The 17,875-nt window shown below is 42.3% G+C and overlaps 1 long non-coding RNA gene across 4 annotated transcripts in view; it reads right to left on the bottom strand.

Annotated features, from left to right (window-relative positions):
• The window catches only part of LOC149872066 (uncharacterized), a 71,977-nt gene extending 57,897 nt beyond the window's left edge, over positions 1 to 14,080 (bottom strand). The window contains exon 1 of one of the 4 annotated variants that reach the window (XR_016440350.1): positions 14,007 to 14,080. This is a non-coding gene — a long non-coding RNA (uncharacterized LOC149872066). The other 3 variants (XR_016440351.1, XR_016440349.1, XR_016440348.1) reach the window with 3 other exon arrangements.
• Positions 14,081 to 17,875: the final 3,795 nt, after the last annotated feature.

Below are 17,875 nucleotides of genomic sequence, written 5' to 3' on the forward strand. Positions count from 1 at the left end.
CCAGCATTTATTGTTGTGTCACATGGCTGTAGGTGGAGCTATTTGTATTCTGAGGCCTTGGTTCATTAAGAGGTTGAAGCACTGACCTTTCACAAACACGGTTGTGATTCGCAAACACACCCAGCCTTGGATTGCAAATGGATTGCAGGCCTAAAACCAAGTACTTTACACACCTCAATCTGCAGATGCTTTGAGCAGTGGAGTGGAATGTCAACCAGTTGCATTTTATGTTCTGTAGGATTCTTAATAGAGGGGCCCCCTGTTAGCCTAACTCTGGTTAGGCTAGCTGCCTTCTTTCTGTAAAAGCTTATGCATTTCTAAATGAGTTTGTCTTTAAAGTGCTACCATACCCTTCTTTCCACCTGACTTCAGACTGACACAGCTAGCTAACTACCTCTCCCTGCTAGATTTGAGAACCATGGAAGCTCTCCTTCAAGCCCTACCCAGATTAAATGAGACATCCTTGTAGTGTTATGTTATAGTTCTGTCAGTCACGTGGTACCCTCTTCCAAAAAGCCAGGTAGTCATGGCCCATGCATCTGGGAAAGACTTAGTCTCCATATCTAAAAGAATATTTACCATCAATTATACAGAAATATTTGAGACATGCACTGGCAAACAGCAGCAAACATTAAGTCCAACTGCTTTGACAAAATATAGAAATGTGTTTGAGAAAAATGACATTAGTGTTCAGAATGCATTTTAGATTGATGAACCAATGTAACTCGCCACAGCAATGCTCCTCATTCAATCACAGCAGCAGCTGCCTCTCCAGCTCTTGCAGCAAAGGGGAACTATTTTTCCTGTCTCTCCAGTAGTGGAAGCAACACACTATCACAAAGCTGCACTTAGAGCTCTGCGGCACAGCCAATTTCTGAGGTTGTCTGGTATTCTAGGCACATCCCTACAGCAATATAATCCTCAGCATTGCATCCTACCCATGACAGTGGAGGGAATCTGGAGCAACTAAAAATACTGTCCCTGCTGCCTCAAAAGCTTGCACGCAGCAGGCTACTGCTTGTGACCTCCACACCCCTTCCTTGTGCTTGCTGCAGACTCCAAAGGCAGGTTGTGATCAAGCTAACCTCCAAAGGCAAAGACAAGCAAGGGCACTGTTATGGAGGTGACGACATTGTATATAAACACATAAATAAATCCTTTGGGTGTCTCTGTGGAGGCAAAAAGAGAATTCTCCTTTGCCCCAAGTCCTGCCTGGCAAGTAAGAAAAAAGAGGGGTCTGCTGCATTGCTATTGCTTGATTATTTCTCATCTTGCTTCACATAGTGTAACACCCCAAAGATCCTGGCATTAGCATGCACTATAAATCTCCAGGACGCTGCAGCTGGAACTGGATTATTTATAGCTCCGCTCTTACATTACCAACTCCAAAACATCACACAAAGAGGAAGGTAATGAAATCTCCACCACTCCAGCCATTGCTCTCTAATCTAAAACAGCATTTCCAAGAGCCATTTTCACTGAACCAGGGAGTCTAGAAACAAACACATTCTTACCCTCCCACTCCCTGTCAGACAACTCTCATGCACATACACAATCTCACAGACATTCTTCCTCTACCTCTCACCCTCAGGAAGTCTTCCATATTTGCAATCTATCCCTCTTTCCCACATATATACAAAATCCGCCCCCTTTCTCTAACTTACCCCAAAAATACAATCACAAGCACACTCCAAATGTTTGTTCTAAGCTGGGCTAAATTCTGGTCTCTGGTATGGTGCACAGGCGTGAATATGGAATATTTCTATTAAGGCCAATAGATCCCCAACTCTAACTAAGATCAGAATCCGGTCCTCACACACACGCTCTCTCATAAATTTCCATGACTGCTCTTAAAATTGTCTCTTTCCTCAGCCCCCTCTCCATGCATTAATCATTCAACATTTAAATCATCTATCTACTTGCTTCTTTTTGCTTTGTCAATGAAATTTGTTCAGAATTAATTATCAAACACATTCTCCACTGAGGTTTTCTTGGCTTTTTTTCATCAGTGGGTGTAAGTGTCAATTTATAGCCATCTTGTTCTGTCTTCAAAATCATTCTGTGTACTGTGTACATTACAGAACACATTCTGTGTGAGAGAGACAGTGAATGTGTCTGAGATTGTGAATGTGTGACTTTGTGAATGCATCCATGTCGTGAACGTGTGCGCATACATATGTCTGTGTGGAAAATATATGGAGATATTTCAGTTTTATAAGTCTAGTATTTTACAGACCACATTTTACAGTTTGGATTTTAAACTAAGACTGAAAAATGTTAATGATTCTAATCCTGGCGACGAAGTGGTTTGGAGCAGCTTATTGTACATCACGGAGCTGGGAGTCTGCAGCAGCTCTATCTGCATTCTGAGCTTCCTGTGCTCAGAGAGGACAATGGAAAGAGGATCCAGTTTTATCTAGGGGCCTCATGACAGACTGCTTAAACTTCACTCTCTGAGTATAAAGTGGAAAAGATTGGGTTTTCAGATCCAGCAATCATGTGCAGTTCTGCAGTTCCCAACTAATGTGTACAACCCAATTCACATGAGCAACCCTAGGATAACAAACCACGGGCTGTGACCAATAACAAAATCAGAGTAATACAATACACGGACCAGGGATTTTAGTTGATATTGGAAATCTTTACCACACAGACTGAAAAATAGTAAGGGAAAGGCTGAAAGCCTATAGAAAACATGGGGTTCATTACCCAGAGACTGATAACACTCATCTTTGCATGTATAATTTTCGCAATCGTGAATGTTTTAGTCAACTATTATAAAGCCTAAACCATTCCGGAGCAAAAATGTTTCCCAATTTCTTTATTAAGCTGGAATGCTGTGGCACAGATTTAAAGGGGCAGATAAACCCAAGAAACAATTTTCTCCCTAGCAATTCTTTATCATCAGCTATATAGAAATGGTGGGTCTCCCTTAGCTGCCAAACAGGAATAAGACAGTCACACATGAGAAAGCTGTAGTTCTCTACAACCATACTTCACTAAACAATAATAAATCTGAGTCAAGAAACTAAAGTAAATACATTCCCAAAGCAATACTGGAAAGGCACTGGCTACGAAGTGCTTACTGTCTGTGGGGACAGCGTGACAGTTTCCAGTCGAGCTGTGATGTCATACCTTTTCACTTTGGAGACAAGCACATGCCCAAAGGGATTGGGCATGTGAGATAGAACTTTTCACCTCAGTGACCAAAATCATTTGCTGTCAGATAGTTGTTTCCTGGCTTCTACGGATGAACTTGCAGCTTCAGTTCATTTCAACAGGTCTAGGGCCCACAATGGTGCCTACATTGCAACAGGCAGTAACTGCCACCTCCCTTACTAACAGCCTCAGCAGAGAGGCCAAGGATTGAATGAGCCATGAATAAAAAACTTCCCTCTCATGCAAAGAATATGCCTAGGTGGCACAATGCAAAGATGTGCAAAGGTCTCTGAGCTAGCTCTGGTACAGAAAGCAGTTATAGCCATTTAGGCACTGCACCCCACCCGGGATGACTGACCCTGCTGAAAAGCAGAGTATAGTAGCCTGGACAGAATACCACACTAGGGTGGCTGTTTGGCTTCAGGTACCCAAGCCTGCTCCAAGATATCTACCCAAAGTTGCACTGTGCTATATAGGAAAGGAGAAAGACTGGCAGTTGCAGAAATTTGGAAGCTGACATTGTCAGGAAATATATGAAAAAACAGAAACTGTCTGCCTCCAGGACTATATTCCAGCACTTTATAACAGTATCCAAAAACTGGAAAAAAATAACCTTTATTCTTGGTCTGGTGGAATAGAAATAAGGAAAAATAACTATTTTCTCAAATAATGGAGCATTTCTTTGATGTAGCAGAAGTTACGTTGGCTAAATATCAAGCACTGAGTTAGCAATACAGCCTAAGGTTTTCTTGCATTTATTTTTTGCCTGACTCTACTCTAAATAAGAGTACCACAGTAGCAATATATTGTGTTAGTCAGCCAATATCACAATCAAAAGTGGTATTACCTACATCAATGATATGAGAGTTTAAAACAATGTGATCATCATTTCCCCAAATGTCTTTCTGAGTATTGTATTTTCTACAATTTTCCTCTTGCCTCTCATTGTCTGCTAAAGCCTCTTAGACTTTGCAACTCACGTTTGGACTGATTTTGCCTTTTTCCACTCGGCATGTTTTTGTATTTTTTCCGACTTTCTAATGGTACTTAAAGCAGCATGATTCCCTTTTATTTACTTATCTCTCTGGAAATCCCCATTATTGATAATTTCTGCAGAAAAATGCATAGCTCCAGGGTTATCATTCTGCAAAACCATCATATTTTAGTTTGATCTATAAGAAATGATAAGTTTAGCTGTGTTCTTTCTTGGTAAACATGAGCAATCCAGACCTACCTAGCTAGATCCATATATTCAGCCACTCTACATTTTAGGCATGTACTATATTTGAATGAAATCATTTGCACATGTACAACCTGCATTTATGCATGCAAATCAGATAATTAGGTGCAAAATTAACTGATTTGCATATGCACTGCTATGAAAGAGCAAGTAATGTGCAACAAAAACATATTCTACGAATATTATTTTTTCTGTTCACAACTGTGTGCAACCAAGTTCAGAAATACTCAAACTTATGTATCCTTGAAAATGACTTATTTTAGAAATAAATAATTCTTGGGTAGGCATTGTCCTGGGTAATTACATAAGTCAAGCGATATTGATTCTGTTTCCTGACTGGATAATTTGAATAACTAACCAACTAAGAATACACTTTGAATTTTACACTCCAACAAATCAAAATTTGCTGATAGTAAAAATGGAAGCTTAAAATGCACTTTTTATGAATATTTGCACAAATAAACCTTGAGTGCTTGATGTCCACAGCAAGTGAACATTACTGGGTTGTAAACACAGCTGCACAAAATTTTCCTTTCAAATTCAAATATTCATTGACTTTTTTTTCTATTTGTGCAACCCAGTTGCCTGTCAGTGTGTGCAAATACGTGGTTTGTCTACAAAAGCAGCTGCCCATGAAGAAAAAAAGAAGCCATCTAAAAACAGAGCCCTTCGGATCTGAGATTTTTCACAGAACTACAGTTTAAAGAAGACTATGTCACATCTTCTGGACAATCAAATTAGCAGCCTTGCACACTGACACAAAAGGAGGGCTGACTCAGTGCAAGATAAGTGCATAGCCAAAGAGGGCTTTGGTGTCATCCTTGACCCTGACCTCTTCTTTTCTCCCACATCTCTTATGTCTGCAGGTCTGTCTATCACTGCCTCTCCTGCACTGCACCAGTACCACCACACTTCCTGTGGTTTGTCACCCTTTCTTGTGCTGTCTGGCTTTGAAGACAAACTCCTTGGGCAGAGACCTGTCCTATTCTTCCAGAAAGCACTATTCACCTGATAGTGCTCTAGCTGTAGAATAAATTAATAACTGTAATTCTGACTCTGCTGCAGTACAAAGCCATTTTCTATGCTTTTAATCATTCTTACCAGCTGTTCTCTGATCTCATTTCAATTGTGCAATACCCTTTTTTGAATGGGGTTACCAGCACTAAACATAGTATTCCAGATGAGAGCAAACCAGTGATTAATATAAAGGCATTACAATACTTGATGTACTGTTTCATATTATTCTGTTCTTTATACATCCTAATAATTTTGTTTGCTTTTTTCACGCCACTTACAAATTTACAGAGAAATCTTTGCTGAGCTGTTCAAAATGATGTGGAGGTCTTTTCCCATATTTGATGCATTTAATTTAAAACCCAGTTCATTTTTTTTCTCTGCCATGTAGGCATAACTGCATTTATCATAAATTTTATCTACCGCCATCTTGCCCATTCCCCTGTTACATATGTGGCCATTGCTGCTACTATAATTTGTCGGTTACCCATACAACAACTTTCCTTCATCACCTTTACTCATTGTGTCATCCTGAATATGTAAATAGGAAGTTCATGAGATACAGGATTGTGTCTTAGTCTTTGCCATAAAGTATGGAACAGTGATTCTCAACCCTACAGGTGCCAAGAGATCCTTGTAAGGGTGCTGCAGGGTGCCACACATTGTTAGTACTTTTAGGTGTACAAACACCTACACAAATTACAAGAGAGACCCAGGGGGCAAGTCCAGACATGTGTGGACATTTGGTACCCTGGGGACAAGTAACAGCAGTGCCCATGCCACATGTGCTTTGGTGTGTGGCAAGTAAGGGGCAGTAAGGGAGCCTACTGTAGCAGCCTTACCTGGTATCCTGGGGGTCTCCCGTGGCTGCAGCCACAGCGATCCTGCCAAGTGAAGCCTAGCCAGCAGCTGCAGTGTGGCTCCCGGTGGCCTGGCTCTGTTTTTCAGCAGCATGCGTTGCCCAAGTGTGCACTTCTCCTTTTTTTTTTCCATGTTTTTTTTTGACACCTGGATATCCAGGGGTCCAGGGGATATCTAGGGGTCAAAAAAAACCCACAGAAAAAAACCCAGAGCAGCACATGCTCAGGCAGCACACCCTTGCAGCGTGGAGAACACTGGAATGTGCGATATGTGGCACTGCAAGTGTGTTTGCAGCACCACATGCTGCATGACTGCGCTCGTCTGGATGCGCCCAGGGATTTCAAATAGGAATCCATAGTGTCAAAAACATTCTGACCTGCTGTGGTCTTTCTAAGTTCCTTGCAACAAAAGAATTGCTCTATTATTTTTCCATAGTCAAAAAGTGAGTGAAAAAGTGAAAGGTTAAAGACCCACTGACAAAGACATCTTTAGCCGATTCAAAATATGACTCATCACAATGGCCATCAAGATACTTGACATGATCAAAACTTTAGAATGTTATGGTTTTGTGGCACCCTTGTGTCCGATTATATGCTGCCTCTCATCCCAAAAGCTACTGCTTGTAGTTGCTCTTCCTTCCTGGATGCATAGATTGAAAGGGACTCACCACTTCAAGACACCCAGGTGGTCCCTGTCCATGCATTGTCTGAAGTGCCCATGCTGCTCCTTAAAGTTATGCAATCATTTCTATCTACATACACATGCCCCCCAATCCAACAGTTTCTTGACAATATCCAAGTTCTTAAAATAGAAAATTATAACTCTCTCCCTTCCCTTCTTCTTTTCCAGCTTGCAGAAGCTTCATCTTGACTAAATTTTCTTTCCTCTACCATTCTCCAGTTCCTTGCACATGTTCTGCCTCCACCCTCTGTTACACATTAAGGGTTATGCCCCAAAAGGACAACATTTTAATTTATTATCTTTCCTGACAGGAACCCTCCTTTTCCACATCCAACTATTTTATCTATGTCAGGAAGGAAATATAACAGCAAATCAATGCAACCGTGATGAGCCCACGATATGGTAAAAGTGGTGGAAAGCACTGAAGACAAGCATGTAAGTAGAGTTATAAGCAATCTGTATCTGAAGCTATGATAGTAGACAGCAATGGCCACACAGTTGCACACTCCTATTGAAATAATTTTTAACATGAACCAGGACTTTTAATTTTTTACATATGTGGGATTAAACCTCGCAGCTCTGCTAAGAAAGAGAGAACCATTATCATAGCCATTTCACAAATAGGGAAACTTGAGGCAAGGAGGCTAAGTGACAAGCCCAAGGCCAGAGGAAATTCTCATCAGAGCCATGACTAAAATTCAAGGGGACTTCAGCGTTCTCAAACCTGCTCCTGACCCACCAAACACTTCTCTCTGTCAAATGACAAAAGGGATCTAATGAGTTTGTCTCTTCAAATACCTCAAAGTACTCCTGAGAAATGCACCAAATAGCACACCACCTACATTAAACCTAACTGCCGATCAGGGCAGATTGAAATCCCTTAATGGATACAGATCCATCACTGTCCCACTCACAAGCCAGGTACAAGAAACTTCTCTTGTTGGTACTGCCCAGTAATATCAAAGAATGGTGACAGGTTAGGGTAACTTTGGGGACAATCCCATAGCCTTTATTTATATTAGAAGAGACGCTTTTCTACCTTATGCAATTTTATTGCTTTTTTCATACTTTCCATGGCTGCAGCACCACTGAAAGGGTGGGATGAAGTTCAGTATATGCCTTGGGGGGCAAAATCTGTGCTCCATTCCAGGATTCCCCTGTTTTCTTATGCAGCACTCTCCTCACCTTTACTCAGCAATATGAAGGGGCTTAAAGACAATCCTTGTTTTTCATACATTTCCTTGCCCTCTTTGCTAAACATTGTAGACATGGGAGTTTATAAAAAGCATAGTGATAACTCGGTTTTTTTTAAATAAAAACCCTTAATATAACTCATTGTTTGGTTTCAAGTTTTTAAATTCAGTGAAGAGAATGGCCATTTGCCCGTACGCAAATCTTACTCTGAGGTATCTGCAAACTAAGTCAGAACAGATTTACCTGCTCCTTTATGGACCAAGAGCCCTGAGGCATTATCAAATCCAGCCAGGAAGGGGTTATGAGTCCTACAGAGAACTCAACAGAGGGGGATGGGTTGCTGCAGTTTGCTTTGGTGCAGGAGAAAGGCCCTTGCAGACTTCTTTAGTTAAGGAAAAAGCTTTGTTTTGTGAATTGGATGTTTAAAGAATAAAACTCTCCCCTGAAGGTAGAGCCTGAATGGACTTTGGATGTGGAGTTAATCCTTCTTGGGCTGGGGGAGGCGAGCTAGAGGCTTTCAAATGGTGGAAAACATAAGCGGGCAACTGGCCCCTGGAATGAGCAGGAATTGAAGCAGTCACAGAAAACAAAGTGGCTAGAGGGGTTTGTTGTAACTGTCTTGGCTTTCTTTTTTCTGAATGTGGGGAAAGGATGAAGAATGCTGTCTGTCTGCTGTTGCAGCAGCAATAGACCAGGCATTCGTCCCTCAGAGTCAACAAAAAAAGTGGCAGGAATTGCAGCTTGCTGCTTAACAGCAATGCATGGAGAAGCAGGCTTCAGGGAGCCTTTGGAGACCTGCAGAGGGTGGCTTAGATAAGTCTGGCCCTTCCTTGGTTGATGAAGCTGGGGTCAGAAAACTACCAAGATTTTCTTCTGCACAATGGAGTGGCAAGACAGGCAGGATATCTAATGAAAATTGTGAAGTAGCTTGGGTCATATCCTAAGGTAAAAGCTGCCATTTTTAACAGATTAAGACTGGATCTGGAGGTATACTGTCAATGGTTAGGGGCTGAATTTTATCTCTGGAAATCACGTCATGTGCAGCGGCCCAATGGTAATGAAACCTTGCTACCCCTTGGTTGCATCCAGAGTTGGGTTTGCAAGGAAAATATGTAGTTCAGAAATAATTCTTGCAGATTCTACCTATGGAGCCTCAAAACTGGTAAAGCATTTTGGACAGTCTACAGATGAAGTGATAAGGAAAGTGCACCAAACTGGGGGTGCCCCACTGCTAAAAGGCAAGATAAGAGATGCCCTGACTTTGAGTAGCTGGGCAGAATTCCCTCAAAGAGAAAGAGCGCTAGGTAGCTCTAAATGGAAGGTTTTTGAAGAGTCCCAACCACAACCTAAAAGAACTTCCCTAGGAGCAGCTGGGAATCCAGGTAGCATGGTTTGGATGGGATGAACTTGGACATGAAGACACTGCCCATTGCTGTAATACAACTATTTGAGCTGAAGTGGGACATCTTTGACCAACCTAGCAGCCCTCTGACTCAGAGAGCAAAATGTTTTGACAGCAAGAGCTGAATATCAGGAACAAAAGCTTGAACTTGAGGTTGAGGAGGTTACAATGGGAAATCAGATGATGCTCTATAAGAAGACAGGAAGTGTGTCAGTATAACTGGTAGCAACTGGCAGAAGAGCATTAGGGAGCTGTGATAAGTGAAGCTGCTTGCTCTTGATCGCCATCAGTAAGTTTAAAGAGTTAGATATGTTTACATGCACAGGCACCACAACCCTGAGGCACACAACATAAAGGCAAAGTCTATGAAGGTCACAAGTTGTGCCATCAAACTGAAGAATATGTTGTGAGGCTGGACAAGGTGCTAGGTGACATGGTATGTCCCCTTTAAAGAGGGGACCTGCCATCCCTGTTAAATAGTCACACTTGGTCTGGAAGGATTCTTACAAAAATTTCCACTGAGGAGGGAGTAGTGTCAGGCAAGGGGAAAGATATGGGGGCAAAAGGGCTGCCTTGGTTAAGAAAACAGATTTATTTTTGTGGTAGTTTATGTTTGAAATATAAAACTGCCCTGAAGGAAAGACTCTGAACAGACTGGGTATGATATCCTTTCTGGGCTGGGGGATTCAGGCCAGCAATCTATATAAGCATTGGCATCCTGTAGTGAATAAATTTAACCAGTGTTTTAAAAAAACAGAGTAAAAAAAGGTCATATTAAAAAGTAGATTTATATTTAATTTCACAATGTAATGTTTTATTTGTAGCAGCAGGAAACAAACATTTTAGTTCAGTCCCTACACACACACACACAGAGTCATAAAGGTGACAAAGACTGGTGCTTTGAGGTCATAATTAATTTCCATGGTGATGTCATACCCAGAGGATTATGAGCTATGGAAATGCTTCCCACACCATACCTGGTGGGCCACTGGCAGCTGAAAGGGTCTGATAATGATCTGCAGAGAGCAATAGGTCCCCAGCACTTTCCAGTGAACCACGGTCCAGGATGATCAATAAGAAACTGAGCATTGATAGAGGTCGACTGGCCCAAATGTTTGGGAGCCACCAACTTGGAAGAATAGTGGATGGAAAAGGTGCTTAGTAAACAGCAAAAACGGTTTCACACATTTGCTTTGAGCTTGAAAATTCTAACAAGAATCTAGTGCTTTAAACAATGTTTATTTCCAGATACTAGGTAGAAAGTTCAGGATCCAGCCAGACTCCCTGCACCTGCCTCTAAAGGCATGCCCCAACACAGCTGGGGATTTCACATGAAGAAAAGGGTGAGGTCCTTCCAAATGACAGAACCTTGCACCAGGAGGACGTTTCAAGCCTAAGCATGTAAAATATGTCCAAACTTCTAACTTAAAAATAAACCCCCAGATTTAAAGGAGACAGGAAAGCACTGCATCTAAATCGTTCAAAAGTCTTATACAAGCTGCTCCTTTGTTAAGTTTATGCTCAGTTGTCAGGAGGTGCTCAGCTAAGACAAAGTTGCTGCATGACAAGAGACAGATACACAAGAACATGGGAATTTCTGCATCATTTCCCACTACTTACCTGTCACAAACCGGCAGCCAGCCATTCAAGGACACTGATGGATTGATCAATCTGCCTTCTTTAAACTCAGCTTGACCAAATGTCCATGCGAAGATCACACAGTTGGTAGTGTTCCTTGTGCCTTTGCTCTTCCCCTCCAAAGAGAAATGATCAAGGGGTACAAGGGTATAATGGGGTGATGCGCGGAGGAGGAAGTCAATAGGACCCTCCCCATTTCCCCCTGCTCCCCAAAACTCAAAGCAGCACCTGAGACCTGTTCATGTCAGAAGCATAAGAGGAACACGTACACTTACCCAGGTGCACCTTCTCAAAGCCTGCTGACTTTTGTTATGGTAAAAGAAACAACCTTTTACTGAGGAGCTGGGATAGGGCAGACATGCTGAACAGCCCTTTTCACCTGTACAGCATAAGCAATTTGGGGAAGGCACCACCTTTATTTATATATGGTGTTATAGTACAAAGCATGTTAACAGCATTGAACAGTGACAGTAACGTCCATAATTTACCCCTGACTGGGGCATACATTGAAAGCTTGTTAATTTGTCTAATTCAGTAGTTTGTTTCTTTATAGGAACGTAACAGGAACAGTCAGCTCTAGGAGCAAGGGTCTAGCTACTAGCACATTGAACTGATCGGATAAAAGGCAGCAGCTTAAACTCAGAGGCCTGTATGCTTTTAAAGAACTAGCTGAATTCATACAATAAGCCAAATACCCACCTCCCAACAGAAAGAAAAGGACCATCTTACCCCAAAGGTGCACCAGCCTGGGCATGTTTTAATGAACATCCAGCCTAAGACATGAGCTGCTTCTCCTTTGCTACTGCAGCATGTTTAGTGAAGTAAGAGCTCGTGTTAAACAGATTTTGAACACAGCAAGGCAAAGCAACCCGCCTACCCTTGATTTGAATGTACTCTGCTCTTACGCCAGCCCAGGGGGATTCGCACCCGGTACACACACACACACTCTCCTTCACCCCAACTGTGGGTGTACTGCATCAGCAAAAACTGCAGCATACAATAGCCCTGAAGCCCTTTGTATGAAGGACAGCTAATACAAGCAAACAGCTTGGCACCAAATGCTTCTGTTGTTCCCAAAAACCTGTATGTACATCGGCACATTTAGATCAGACTTTCAGAGTTACTGCTACTGGTTCCTTTATTTCTACCAGAGAGGGAGGCAGATTTAATAAAGGGGGCAGAAATCAGCAGCTACAGACTAGACTGCGAGAGCTATGTGACCTTGGCCAAATCACTTCTTTACCCACCTAGAAAATGAACAAACCAACACAGAGTAATACCCTCAATTCTTCGGAGCTTTGTTAGGAAAGCCTGGGGCGAACTTTGCACAAGGTGGTCCTGCCTATGGAGAGAGCAAAAGATTCTCTCACTGAGAATCAGTCCCAGAACCCCACTACTGCCTGTACCTCATTCAATTATGTAGTACCCTCAGCCGCACTTGGGTGCAGTGCCCCACGGCCATGGACAGCACCCGTACTACACTGGGAGGGGGCTGCTGCAGTCAAATTGAGGCTGTTAAAGCAGCCATTCACCTGCAGAGAGAAGGAAACACTGCTCTCACTTTCCACCATAGCTGCTTTCTTTGCACATTCCTCCAGTGACGCAAATTATTACCCAGCATGCAGATAACCCTGAGTCAAGGCTTTGGAATGAGCGTAGCTGCCAGGAGCTGCGTGCTCTGAATAGAGGGTTACAGTTTAAGCCGAGGTGAAGCTCCTTCCCTCCAGCCAGCAGCACCCTGCCTGCCTCCTGTCCTCTGCCTCATATAGCCACCCCTTCACCTATTTGCAGCAAGAGATTTAAACTCCCTCCTCCTCCCTCCCTACCAGAGGGATCATGCCCATTGAGAATCTCTCTGCTAATAGTAATCCCGAAGTTTAGCCAGTGTTAATAAATCCCACCCCCGTGCCCCTCCCAACCTGCTTCCATGCAAATCCATTTGTAGGTTACTTGAACAATAGCAAAACTGTAATCAGCCCTCCCCTCTGGCAGCCTGCGGGGTGGGAGGGGGAGGGTGATGATGACAGTGGGGAATTCTGCTCAGCTCCTTCTCGCTGCACAGACATGTTTCATGTCCCCATTCCAAGCCTCGCTGCAGAGGGGGGAGGGGAAGTTGGGGGGTGTCACATGACTGTCTAGTCCGAGGCCCAGTCAAGTGGAGTTAATTCCATCTGTGTTCGCATGCCATGGCATTCCAGGGCCGCCTCTCCCAGGGCTTTGCTGCTGCAAAGCAGCCAAGAACAGAGCTGCTGTTGCTGCAGCACATACTGGGGTGGGGTTTCCAGCCTGAACCTTTACTCACAGCAAAACTAAACAAAGCAAAGCTCCTTTCCCTGCAGCAGGAACACAAGCCCACCATGGAGCCAGTCAGCCCCAGCAGCTCCCGGTATTTGCTCACTAAAGATTTAGAGTGGAAAGGAAAGCACAGCTCTGAATTATTATTATTACTGTACGAAAAGAGAAAACCCAAACAAAAATATCACCCCAGAGCAGGGCAGGAATAGGTAATTTCCCACAACGAAGCTATTCCTTACTTACAAAGAAGAGAGCAGCAAACATCTTTGTGAGCTTTCTTTGTGTAAGGGCCATAAACCAACAGAGAACGTATTCGGTAATGCTGAGTTTAAGGGGAAAGGGTGCTGATCTGATGCCAACTCAGCAGAAACCAAAGAAATCTGACCCTCCTCACCTCCACCCGTGCTCCCACCTTCTCCAAATAACCTTAGAAGGGCATAGTAGTAGGCAACCCTAAGGGGAAGGCAATCTACACAGCAGCAACAGGAATGCAATATCACCCAGTCAGCAGAGTCCGCGCACCTCCCAGCCGCATGCTTCTAGCTGCCGCAGCCATCATCAGCAAAAGAGAGAATTCAAAAAAAAAAGGCCCGATTCAAAAAGGCAGGACACTAGCTGGCTGGGACAACAGAATGACCTTTAAACTACCTGGCTCTGGGTAATCCAGCCAGTTCAACCAGTCCGAAAATAAACTTGGACATTGTGGCCAGTGGCAAGAGTCCCCCCTGCCCTGCCTTCTTCACTTGCCTAACTTCCCCTCTGCTTTCCTTTCTGTGTGCACAGCTTTCTTTAATTCCTTGACTTGCTAACAGGGAGTGGGTTTGCCATCAAAAACATTTAAGTGGCCTGCAATCTCTCATTACTTTTAACAAAGATTGGAGCATGAGAGGGCTGAACTCCTGCAAAGCCCTATGCACATGCAAGCTGTACAGTAACATTCTTGCATCAAATATGTGGAGAGGAAAGCACTCCCCTATCTGATAAGATTAATCTTGGAGCTGCCTCACTACACACACACACACACACATATCATATTTCTTTCAGTCCTGTCAGCAACTATTTTCACATTGTACAACAAACAGATATTTCCCTGAAATTCTTGCATCAGGAATTTCAAATGTATGGATTAAATTATAATACAGAGTCCCATTACAAAATTTTCAGAGAGACTGAAAACAAACTCACGACCTCTTTATACCTTACACATACAATGCTGAGCTATTTCCTTTTGATATGAAAGCATATGAGCATACCCAGCAGTCCCTGAGCTAATGGACAAAAAGATGGATATGCAGGTACAGAACTGTTTGGGTAGAAGGCGAATGCTGTAATGGATTCCCATGGCTGAAAGCCAAGGGAGAAGCTGCTCTACTTCAAGAATAGCCTTATGAGAGTCAGCATTACAGTGACGGTACTCTACTGCAAGTCTACAGGATGTGTCACTTTGGCACAGAGAGAGGTTGCTAACGCTCAACATGAACCACCCTCCTATGAATGGAGAGTGGCTGCATACCAGCAAAAAGAAAATGGCAAGTACTAGAGGGGAAGCTGAAAAGCAACCACTGCATAATACAGCTGTTAATCTCAGAGCTAAGGAGACAAAGCCCTTTCCTTGAGGCACAGAAAAATCCTGTTTCCAAAGACACCTAAACTGAGTAAAGACAACCTCTCTTTCAGTGACCACTGCGTTTTTTTCAAAACTGTGTTGGCAGCAAACCTGAATTTAAAGAGCCTGCAGTTTCAGAAGTGTTGGACACCATCAGTTTGGGGAAAAAATTCTGAAGGAAGGGGAGCTGCGCACATGCTCAATGCTGTTTAAAAATTTTTAAATAGAAAAGATTTGTTTTGCATGATACTAGCTAGGGTTACTGAGATCACAGCTCCTGATCAAAAGATAATCACAATTCTACAGGTCTGTTACTCCATTTCTCAACCATGTGAATCCCCAGCTAACAAACAGTTTACAAGGTTCTCAAAAACATCTCTTGATGTGCATCTAAAGTCTCATTTCTTAGAAATTGAGGGTCGGAAACTGTTTTGGGAGACAGCCAAAGATTATTTATTTTTGAAAAGCTATTTGGAAAAACTCTATTTGCCCTCTAAAAGAAAAGATGGGGGGGGGTGAACACCTGGACAAATAAACTGGTACAAGAGTTTTATTAATACAAATTTCAGCAAAAATATGCTTTAATAACTGACAAATATTAAGGGGTAAATGACACTACAAAACATAGAAGTGAACTGGACCTCTGTAACTGAAACTCACAAGAGATTACAGCTCATCAGTCTGTGGACATCTTAAAAAAAGAAAAAAAAAGCCCATGGAGTGGGATCAAAGAAATGCTGGCTAATAGCTGAGATTGACTGTTTAATGGGTCAGAGTAAAAGAAAAGGTCACATGATTACAGAAAAGCCCTCCATACAACAAATGCCCTCTAGCTATGGTTAACTTTAATTAACAGCAGTATAACAATTCACTTCAAGCCTATTTTCCATACATTCCCACTGTCTCTCACCTCTTCCATGTCTGCAAACAATCAGATTGGCAGTCCACAAAAACTGATTATTCTTCTTAAAAAATCTAAACAGGAGCTTCTGAGGAGCCATTTTGTTGTTATTATTATAGAAACCTACCAAAACAGGGCTTTCCATGACCCCAAATGCTGATGGCTGGCTACAGTATACCTAGGGTTGCTCTGTTTATTTAAATCTGGACACTAATGTGTCTATGACATGGGTAAATGCTGAAAAGTCATCAGTCTTTTCTGTTTAAATGGCTGTTTCAATTCACATGTGAATATTACTTTATTCTTTTTGCTGTTAAACTGAAAAGCCATCCATTTGCTCGTAAGAATTTTCTCTTCTGACAGTCAATAAGCCACAATTATAAACTCTCTCTCTGACAGGGAAAGAAAACCCCATGTAGTAGCTGCAAGTTCAAAATCACACTTTAAGAATCCGATCAGTTCAAATCCAAACTTTACCAAAAACAAAATATGTGCAGCTTGTATCCAATAATGAACTCAGAACCTTCTGGTGTGCTTTATTAGACTGAGTTAATTACATCAGAGCAATAGCTTATGGAATTCATAAATACCAATACAACACTTGGCAGAAGGCTAAAATCTAAAATTGTGAGTATAGAGATACCAAGGGATGAGTGTCAGAAGCAGGTAAGAAAGTAAACCACAGCAGAGTAAATTTGTAGCTACAAAACAGACATAGGTTCCAGGCTTCTACCATTTCATTTATCACTCCTACCAGAATAGAAACCCAAAGTGTATTATTAGCAGCTACTAAATACAACCCTAAATGCCAAATACCAGCTAGACTTTTAGAAAGTGCCTCTTTCCAGCAAAGTATTTTTTTTCCCAGGGTCCCCAATGTTCAATAGAGTCAGCAACTCCTAACCTCTTACACAAGACAGTGGGGACACCCCTGTATTCTGCTGGCAGTACTGCAAAAAGGATTTACGCACTGCTGTTGTTTTTGTTTGTGGAGTTTGCTGCCTTTTCTGTCATACCCCTCACAAAAGAAGGACAAAGTTCAGGCCACGTTTGTTTGCATTTTCTACCCAGCAAGAGGCAGGCCTGTGTATTCCCTCTGCCTGTTGATCATCACCTAATAGGTATTCCAGTGCCCCATCTCCTGAAAATGCAAATGTCACTTAAAAAAAAGCTAATTAGATGAATAATCACATTTCCTAGCCAGTAAAAGCAAGCTTTGTCATCAGTGCAGCTAATAACCTTTTCCCACCTGACAAAATAATGTAGCCCCTGTCCTGCTAACCAGGTTAGTTTTCCCTTAAGAACAAAAATGGGAATCCAAATTCTGGAGGAGGAAGCTATGCCCAAGGGCACCACAAACTGCATAAGTTGTTAGCTCTGTGCGGAGCTCAGTTACACGCCCTGCGATATATCCAGAGTCTATTACCAATGCCAAGCGAGCTTCAAGGAACACTTTTTAAATTGTATTTATTTACTAATAGGATGAACCACACGCATTACTGAACTGCTACATAAAAGAGGGTTTCATTCATGATTCCAGCTCTTATGAAATGGTGTAGTCAAGGGATGCATCTTGTATTAAAAATACTATAAATACTGGAAAGCTTTGGAAGGAAATGAGATGCAGGAACAGTAAACAGAAAATGCTTAGTCAGCAACTGTTCCTGCAACTTTAAAGGTGAAATGTAAATAGGCACAGTGCCAGCCTCGAGATAAGTTTGATAGTATCATCATCGCACATATCTGCAAGTGTGCGTGCACCAAAGTCTCAGTTAGCTGAATGAAATACAGGCTTTTGGCATAACTGAAACTCTTGAACAGGCAATGTGTTCAGCATCTGCTGCCCAAAACTCTAGGAAAAAATAAAGCTTGCTACTCAGGAAG

Source organism: Crocodylus siamensis, chromosome 2 (genome assembly GCF_052110815.1).
Source record: "Crocodylus siamensis isolate JL-2025a chromosome 2, ASM5211081v1, whole genome shotgun sequence".
Lineage (NCBI taxonomy): Eukaryota > Metazoa > Chordata > Crocodylia > Crocodylidae > Crocodylus > Crocodylus siamensis.